This window comes from Meleagris gallopavo, chromosome 1 (genome assembly GCF_905368555.1).
Source record: "Meleagris gallopavo chromosome 1, MGAL_WU_HG_1.1, whole genome shotgun sequence".
NCBI classification, from domain to species: domain Eukaryota; kingdom Metazoa; phylum Chordata; class Aves; order Galliformes; family Phasianidae; genus Meleagris; species Meleagris gallopavo.
Window position 1 is genome coordinate 40,001,504 of NC_139404.1, and position 9,206 is coordinate 40,010,709.

At 41.6% G+C, this 9,206-nt stretch overlaps 1 protein-coding gene across 6 annotated transcripts in view; it reads right to left on the bottom strand.

The window, feature by feature from the left end:
- Window positions 1-7,028, bottom strand: part of PPFIA2 (PPFI scaffold protein A2) — a 296,261-nt gene extending 289,233 nt beyond the window's left edge. For 5 of the 6 annotated variants that reach the window (XM_085222064.1, XM_085221997.1, XM_085222011.1 and 2 more), the window contains exon 1: window positions 6,761-7,027. The gene's annotated coding sequence lies outside the window, so the exon portion shown is untranslated. Of the gene's footprint in view, window positions 1-6,760 lie in introns of all 6 variants that reach the window. The other variant, XM_085221991.1, reaches the window with a different exon arrangement.
- Between the last annotated feature and the right edge of the window lie 2,178 nt (window positions 7,029-9,206).

The following is a 9,206-nucleotide window of genomic DNA, read 5'->3' on the forward strand; positions in this document are numbered from 1 at the left end:
AAAGATCACTAAGATCATCTAGTCCAACCATCACCCCATGCCTGTGATTGCTCTAGACTATGTATGTTACTGAGTGTGATATCTGCCATTTTCTTACGAACTACTACGGTTGGTGATTCCATCACTTTCCTGGGCAACCTGTTTCAATACCTCACCATGTTCTGAGAAGAATTTTTTCCTAATATCCAATCTGAACCTCCCCAGGCACAACTTAAGTTCATTACCTCTCATCCTTTCTCTAGTTACCTGTGAAAAAGGGTCAACATACACCTCATTACAACCTCATGTAGTTGTAGAGAGCAGTAACATTTCCCCTGAGCTGACTCTTCTCCAGACTAAACAATTGCATCTCCTTCAGCTACTCCTCATAAGACTTGTGCTCCATACTCTTCACCAGCTTTGTTGCCCTTCTTTGGACACACTCCAGAGCCTCAATATGTTTCTTGTTGTGAGGGGCCCAAAACTGAACACAATACTCAAGGTACAGCCTCACCAGTGCAAGTAAAAAGGGATGATCCCATCCCTAGTCCTGCTGACTGCACTATTTCTGATACAAACCAGGATGCCATTGGCCTTCTTGGCCATCTGGGCACACTGCTGGTTGTCAGCTAAAACCCCCAGAACCTTTTCGTTTGTGCAGCTTTCCAGCCACTCTGCCATAAGCCTGTAGGGGATTTTGCAACCAAAATACAGGACTTGGCACTTGGTTTTGTGTCGCCATACAGCTGGACTCAGCCAATAGATCCAGCCTATCCAAATCCCTCTGAAAGGCCTTCCTATCCCAGGGCAGATCAATCCTTCCTCACAGATTGGTGTCATATTCAAACGTAGTGAGGGTGCACTCAGACCCCTAGTCCAAATCATCAACAAAGCTATTAAACAGGGCTGGCCCCAATACTGATCCCTATGAAATACCACTCATGACTGCTCACCAGCTGGATTTAACTCCATTCACCATCACTCTCTGGGCCCAGTTCTCCAACCAGTTTTTCACCCAGCCAAGGGTAAACCTGTCCAAGCCACAGGATGCCAGCTTCTGTGGGAAACAGTTAGAAGCTTTGCTAACATCTACGTGGACTACATCCACAGCCTTTCCCTCATTCACTCAGCAGGTCACCTGGTTGTAAAAGTAGATAAATTGGACAAGCAGGACCTGCCTTTCATGAACCTATGCTGGCTATGTCTGATCCCTGGTTGTTCCCACACATGCTGCATGATCACAGTCAAGATAATCCACCATCAATCTCCACCATCCAATGGATTTAAGTACCTTATATGAGAAGGATTTCAAACATTAAACACATTAAGTGATTCTTCTAGCAAAATAGCCAAAAATAGTCATTCTGTCTTTGAAAAATATAAGAATTTTTCAACTGTATTTTTGGGGAGACTCAGCCACATTCAAGGCTGCAATTCTCAAAGCCTCAGAATAATTGGCAGGCCCACTTCAAGATCTAATGTGCCACGTGTACTTTTGTGGCAGATCTGTGAGTTTAGGTAAGTTTTGATATATCTAACATAGACTTAATTATACATAAAGGAATTAGTTTTTGTAGGGACAGGATGAAAGCATCCTGACTTACTGGATTTAGATTCAGTGAAGGGATATCAGATCCATGCATGCACAGCAGATATTTGTCTTAAGTATATATTTTATGTTAATCCCTGAAGATTATCAATTCCACTCAGAACAGAACTCAGCAGGATAAAGTATAGACCATCATTAAATTCTCTTTTTACCTTCCAATCTAAATGGCTTCAAACACTGGTAGGCTGATAGATCTTGATTTTCTGAACCATGGCTCTTGAACAGAACAAATACAGTCATACACTGACATCTGGCTATTCCTTATTTTCTTTTTGTGCTTAACAGCCAGTGTTTTGAGATCCTGTTCCCTTGCCAAACAATTGATTCCTATAACTATGAAAAGTTCAGAATTAAGTTTCCCAGCTTTCCACATTTCTGAATTGTTTTTGTACAATATAATAGGTTGTTAGTTCCTCATTTAAGTTCATGTTCACACTGAAATTCAAATACAAAAAATATCTTCGTCTAGTCCGTACAAGTATTTTAATATCTCCATTTGGTCTGCATGGGACAGCTACTGCTATTACAGTATAATATTCCTTTTAATAATCAATACATTCCAATCAAATACTACAAAACACATTTCTGATGAGTCCTATCAGTGAAAAAGAATTCAGAGCTGTCAGAAAATGGGGGATGAACAGTAATGTGCATGAAGCATCAGAATCCCTTCTTTGAAGCTTGCAAGGGAACACTTGATTACATTATCACAACTCTAAATTGCAAAGTAAATTCTGTTATAATTTTCAGGCAATGTGATGCAATATAAGCAAAGCTGGAGCGTATAAATATCTGCTTTAAACTTCAGACATGTAAAATAATCATAGAATTTTCTTTTTATTTTTCAAACTTACTTCAGGCAACCTGATCTCATTCTTGCATTGAGCAAGGACTTGGTGCAAACAATCTCTGCAGGTCCCTTCCACTCTGAATGATCCATGTTTCTGGAGATATTCTGATATTTAATATACATTTAAATAAGGCTGAAGGAAAGTATGAAATAAATCTTAAAAACAAACAAACAAACACAAAACAACAGAAAAAGAAACCAAAAACCCCACTCTGTGGCTCATTTCATTGTATTCTTACAATAAAACCTTCTTGATTTTATTAACATGGCCTGCCTTGTAGAGAATGTGGGACTCAGTGTACTTAGAAGACCTCTAAAAAAGTAAATAAAATTGCCATTAATAAATAAAAAATAAAGCTCAGCTATGCTTCAGTCACATTTTCAAAAATATAGCAAATACAGGTAATTGCTCCTTGGCAGAAAACATGCACAAGAATAAACTAAAGTATTACAATGGATCATAAAACACCTTATCTCAGAACAGTTTAAACTCAGAATTTGAAAAGTCTTGTTGCTCAGCTTCTAACGGTTCTACTTACTTTCTGGCTTTATTTATCATTCAAATATCTCAAACAAACAAAAGCTTGAAGAAAAATAGTAATGCTTTACATCTTTTACCTGAATCATTGTTAAGCAAATAATGAAAATGAAAAAATTTAGACTGTTGAAGCCTATGTAGGCAGGGGAACACCTATGTAAGAAATGGCAATAGTTAATAGGTGTAATCTCTTTTTGAAATCACAAGAAACAGAAGATATAATAAATAATAAAATATTTTCCCCAAAATTTGAACATGATTTTTTTTCTTATTCAAGGCTTTGCTATCTTGTCAATGTTTACAATACATATAAAGGCATGAGATACTCAGTATTTTTAGAAAGTTTTCTGACTGTGCCATTAAAGGGAAATCAATATATGAATAAGTATTCTCATCAGGAGAAAACAAACAAACAAACCAAAACAAACAAACAAACAAAAAAACCAAGAAACCTACCAAACTTCCTAACACTATTCTTTCTTAAAACAAACAAACAAACCCAAAACCACAAATAAAAATAAGAATCCTCTGGACAAAGTTACTTTCTTCTCAAAAGAAAATACTACCTGGTGCCAAGTGGAATAAACTCAGAAGTTTGCAACCAGGTATCAGGAGCCAGCTTTGCAGCCTGAGTAAATTCCCACTGAAGTTATTTACTAAGGACTTCTGTGCCAACACTCTGTTCACATGAAGGGTAGAGAAAGACTACTTTAGGCATCCAGCTTAGTTTCCTGTCTTGGTATCTCAAATCATACCTAATTACATCAGCAGTGACCAACCATCCATCTAGCAAATCCATGCAGCTCTGTGACAGTAAAGAACTGCATGCAGTTGCCCCCAGAAAAATGAGCCAGAGAAAAGAAGTCGGGGGAAGAATGGAAGGGGATAATGAAGATCTTCATTAAGCATCTTGTTAGTTCAGGAACAGGACAGAGAGCATCTTGCTCCTTCAGAGTATGATTGACAGAACACTGAGTTATATACAAAGGTACACAGGCATTCCAGAAAGACCAATGAGGGAGTTAGAATTTGTTTCTTTGGCTATGCAGGGACTGCAAATAGTAGATTAAACTCCTCTGCAAGACCACAGAGTTTGATGAAAACCAAATAAGCCTTCATGTAAATTATTCTGTGCAATACTTCTCTAGAGTTGGGACTGCAAAGAAGAAGAAGGAATGGAGGGAAAGGATGACAGATGCCTCATTAATACCTAAGTGCATTACATATTTCTTATTCAAAGGAGAGAAGTGTGTTATTTCACAATAAAAAGCCTGATCTGCCTGACAAGCATAGTAAAGACTGTGCTTGAATGATCCAAGTCAACCAAAAGAAGACTTTTAAAATGTGGTTTTCTTTAAAAAGAAAAAACAAACAAACAAAAAAAAAAAAAAACCAAAACATTGATACTGAACTGATTATCTCTGCAGTAAAAAGTTTGCATTTTTTACCAGATACTCTAAGTGTACTCATATATACCATACAATACTATACATACTTATATAATACTTAGATATACTATATAATACAGGTACTATTTGTTTTCAATTTCAATCACCAGTATTTTACTGTTAATACACAAACACTTTCTTACATTCTTTAGGAGACAGAGCAGACATGACAACTCCCTTGCTCAGGAAGAACACCAAGTGCTCTAAACTCTGATAGCCTTCAATAGGTAACTGAACTCAAATAACACCTGACAACTATCTTGGTGACCTCTGAGAGGTCTTGAAGAGGAAGCAGAATACAGGCACATACATGCTCCCTAGAAAACAAGTGGCACTTAGGCAACGTAGTATTCTTAGAATTCTTCTAATTGGAAGCAAATAAGCTAATTGAAACCTAAGGACTTATTTCAATAGTATTTCTAGACCTGAAATGATCAGGTATCATAGTCATATATACACAATGGCAGCCTATGAAGCAGCGCATTAGAGTTCTCTAAGTACACTCTCTTCCTCATCTGTTGTACCTTCTACAAAATGTGTGGAAAAATCTATTCCAGGTTGACTGGTTCCTATTTCGGTCTTTTCTCCAATGATTTGCATAGAGGTTAATGCAAGAACTGCTTAAGTTTACGGCAACGCTGTCAGGAACGTCAGTGAGTTTGGATACATATATAAAGATGGTTGAAAGTCACTAGTGTAGGCAAGCCATTAGCCTGTCATTTTACTACCTCCAAAGAGGAGCATAAAAATCACAAATGTATGTTATGTTTGACCAGTGAGCCTGTCAAATGTTATTAGACCAGTGCCTACAATATTAAAAGAAATCATGAACCAGCATTTAACTGGTAAAAAACAACCATTGTTTGAAGTGATCTGTTTTGTGAGAGGGGAAAAGAATGTGGTTCACTGTCATTTCATGAAAGATTTTTCAGGTTGCAGCCAATGTGTTAGGAGCATGATGTCTCCATCAAGAGTGAACTCAATTACAAATTCTGCAGCTCAGTTTACATATCCAGATGAGTGAATGGACAAAAATTGCTGCCAATAGCACAGTACATGCCCACCCTTAGTTAGAGTTACTATATGAAGCATTACCAAATGAACTGATAGCAATCCTCATGTATCTTCTATCTATAGATGACGATAATCATGTATGAACGAGGTTTGAAAGTGCATCCCCAGTACTGACTTTTTCTAAAACCACTTGAATTATCTGTGGTAATAGAATACAAAGGTGGAAAATGACAAATTGGTCCACTTTTTTTTCACTGGACCCCACCCTTCTTGACATCTCTTGTCTCATTTGTCCAAAAGTCTGGGAAATACTTAATTTAAAAAAAGGAATGCAGTAACAGACATCTCTACATTCTCATGTAGTCTCGAGTAATTCACTAGCCAAACTTCCTTCAATGGAGCAAGCTCTGAGAATGAGAAGACACAATAACACTTGGCTTCTGCCTGACAATGGCTCTTCGGCAAGCATGCATTTTGCTCACCTTGAAGGCTATCACCTCAGATGTGAATCGAATTTTATTCCTTCATCTTTGTGTCCATAATTGGTTTTAAAAGCTTGTTTTTGTACACTCAGCTGCTGGGTTTGCACACCAAGGTTGAGGAGTCATTTCAAGTTACTTATAATTTTGTTGCAAGAAAGAGAAGTGGAAATTTAACTACCATTTATTCTAGCCTGTCCATAGTGACATCAGCTTGAAAACTCATTTCATTGGATCATTCTGGATATTTTACATTTACACACTGTTGGTATTATTTTTTCCCCGAAATGGTTAAATATGCACAGTGACTGATAAAACCTATTATTTCTATAATTAAGTCTTTTCAAATATTCTCAGCAAGATTGCTCAAAAAGCAGCACAGCATAATTCCATAAGGAAAATCCTTCCTATTGTCTGAGTTGCATTACACACATATTCCTCCTCCTAGTTAACTCCTTACCTGCCAGCCTTCACTAAGCTATGATATCACCTTTAACAGCAGCATCCTGCACTTCTGCACAGGAGGGATGATCATCAATAGCACCTTAAAGAAAGGACTCATTCCAACTATTTGTTCTTTAACATCCCTCTGGCCACACATCTCCCTCCATCACATACATATATTAAGGAAAAAAAAAAAAAGAGAAAAGAAAAAAAAAAAAGAAGTTGACTTCATGATTTTTACTCTGAAATTCCCCAACTCCCATCACAGGAACACATTTAAATCATACAATACATGCAGCAAGAGGCAGACCGCAAGCTTTTTTGCATTTGCACCTCACCTCCCAGAGGGTGTGGGTGCTAAGGAGGGAATGTCTGGCTCAGAAATAAAGGGTTCGGTACCTAATGTCTTTTATTTCGGCGTCTGCTATTGCACTTGATCAATAATAACCGCAGTCTGCACCGGCTCCGAGCGGGGACTCACGCAGCCGAGCACTCCCGGACCATCTTCCTAGCAATGGTGACACCGGCGCTGCTCCGAGAAACCCCCAGCCCTCGCACTCGTCCTCCGGCACGACAGGCTGCTCTGCACCTCAGCATTTTCTTCGGTCACTTCGTCAGCAGCCAGGAGGAGAAGCATCCATAGGAAAAATGGCATATTACAAATTTTGCTTTGAGAAGCAGAGCTCGGCTCAGACCATTGTCAGGAGCAGGCGGGGGGGGGAGCGGCTCTTAAAGCTCAAGCAGCCTCTTTCAAGCAACAGCATCTTTGCAGCTGGAGGCGAGATAGCACGGGGGGGAGGGGCCGGGGCGAAAGCATCTTTCTTTTATTTCTCATCTTTTGTTACACTTAACGGAGCGATATCCGGCTGCTCGGGTTCTTCAGTAGCTCCCTGGCTAATTATGCCTCCGTGCGTGACTCGAGTCCACACGCACGCACGACTGCACGATCAGAAGCGAAGGCGGCGTCCAGCTTCGCAGAGAGGAGCTCCCAGAGCGCCGCTCACCGCCGCACCACAGCGGCGGGAGCCGGGCGGCCCGCCGGGCGATGTCAGTGTGGGGCGGGGAGAGCTCCCCAGCCCAGCGTGTGCTGTGATTTCGAGCGCTGAGGCGAACGGCGGTACATCTCGTCTAATCGGATACACAGCGTAATAAAACGTATCATCGGCCGTAATCCGGCCGTGACAAAGCGGCGATAATATCTGCTATAATCTGAACGGCCCAGGCGTGTCATTAACGGCGCGCGTTCGGATACGCCACGCGTGGCTGAGCGCCCTCCAGGCCGGGGGCAGGCCGGGGGCAGGCCGGGGATGCCGGGGGGCTGCCGGGATGGGCGCTGCTCGGCGGCGGGGACTTCCCCTGGAAGCGGCAGCAGTGGTTTCCACCGGTCCTTAAATAAATTCTGAAGTAATCGCGTCTGCTGTCCCTGCCTCACGCACGCGGCTCCCCCGGTGCAGCTGCCGCTGCTTCGCGCGGCGCTCATTTCCTCACGCCCACCACGAAGAATGAAAGAAATAATAAGAAATAAATACAGAAAGGGACGCTGCCTGTCCCCTGCTGCTGCAGCTGCCCCGCCAGTCGGTGGCAGTCCTCGGGTGGGACTGAGAGTGTGAATGGTTAAGTACCAGAAAATGATTAAAAATTTCCTAAGTGTTAATCTGAAATTAAGTTCCTCGTGGATTGAGGACCAGCTCTGCAAGCTTTGTTCTTGCACAAAGGATTTCAGAAAAGGTGTTCTGTTCATTCAGCACTGATGGTGTTGCTTCAGAAGGTTGAGTTCACTTCAGCCACCCTAGGAAGGTAGTGTAGTGGCAGCTACAAAGCCTGCACAGGCACCTCTGCAGCAGCTCCAGCCTGTCCTGCTGCTTAATCTTGACCCTGGAATGTGAAAAATGAGAATACATGCACACACACACATATATGTATAGGAGTAAGCAAACAACAGAGAACCCTTGCCAACACAGACACTAAGAACAAGTGCAAAGGAAATAATGGTGCCATACCAGAGCTTGTAGCAAGAACTTGGCCTTTGCCAAGTGCAGTTCATGGATTAAAAGTGTGAGAATAAAGTAACTCTTCCCCAGACTGTGTCAGTACTGCAGGTGGCTTTTTACCACCTCTCTTGGGCACTCCAGCCCTCTGCACTGACAGTTTGTCTTCAGCATACAAATGACTGCTTATTGCCCAGCAATCACACTGCAGCTGAGAGCACAAAATCGTAGAATCATTAAGGTTGGAAAAGACTAAGAAGATCAAGTCCAACCGTCAGCCGGTCCCTGCCATGCCCACTAAACCACGTTCCACTGCCAGATCCATATGTTTCTTGAACAACTCCAGGGATGGTGACTCCACCCCTCCCCTCTCTAAACAACCTGTTCCAAAGCATTACCATTGTTTCTGAGAATATCCTAATATCCAACCTGAACCTCCCTGACACAGCTTAAGGCCATTATCTCTTATCCTGTCTCTAGTTATGTGGGAAAAGAGGCCAACATCCACCTCAGTATAAGCTGCTTTCAGGGAGTTGAGGAGGGCAACAAGATCTCCTGTGAGCCTTCTCCAGGCTGAACCATCCCATCTGCTCAGCTGCTCCTCATTAGACTTGTGTTCCAGACTCTTCACCAGCTTTGTTGCCCTTCTCTGGACACACATGATTTGTCACCTGTCACTAAATTACCCACATGGTCCCCACAAGAACTGTGAGCTTTGTGTTAGGAGAGAGATGAAAAGCTCAGCAGCCCAGAAGACACCCCTGAGAGCAGGCATGTTTTGCAGCAAGGCACCTTCTTCAAAGAAGGGCAGATCTCATTATTATTATTATTTTTCTTTTTTCCCCAGGGTTAAAGCA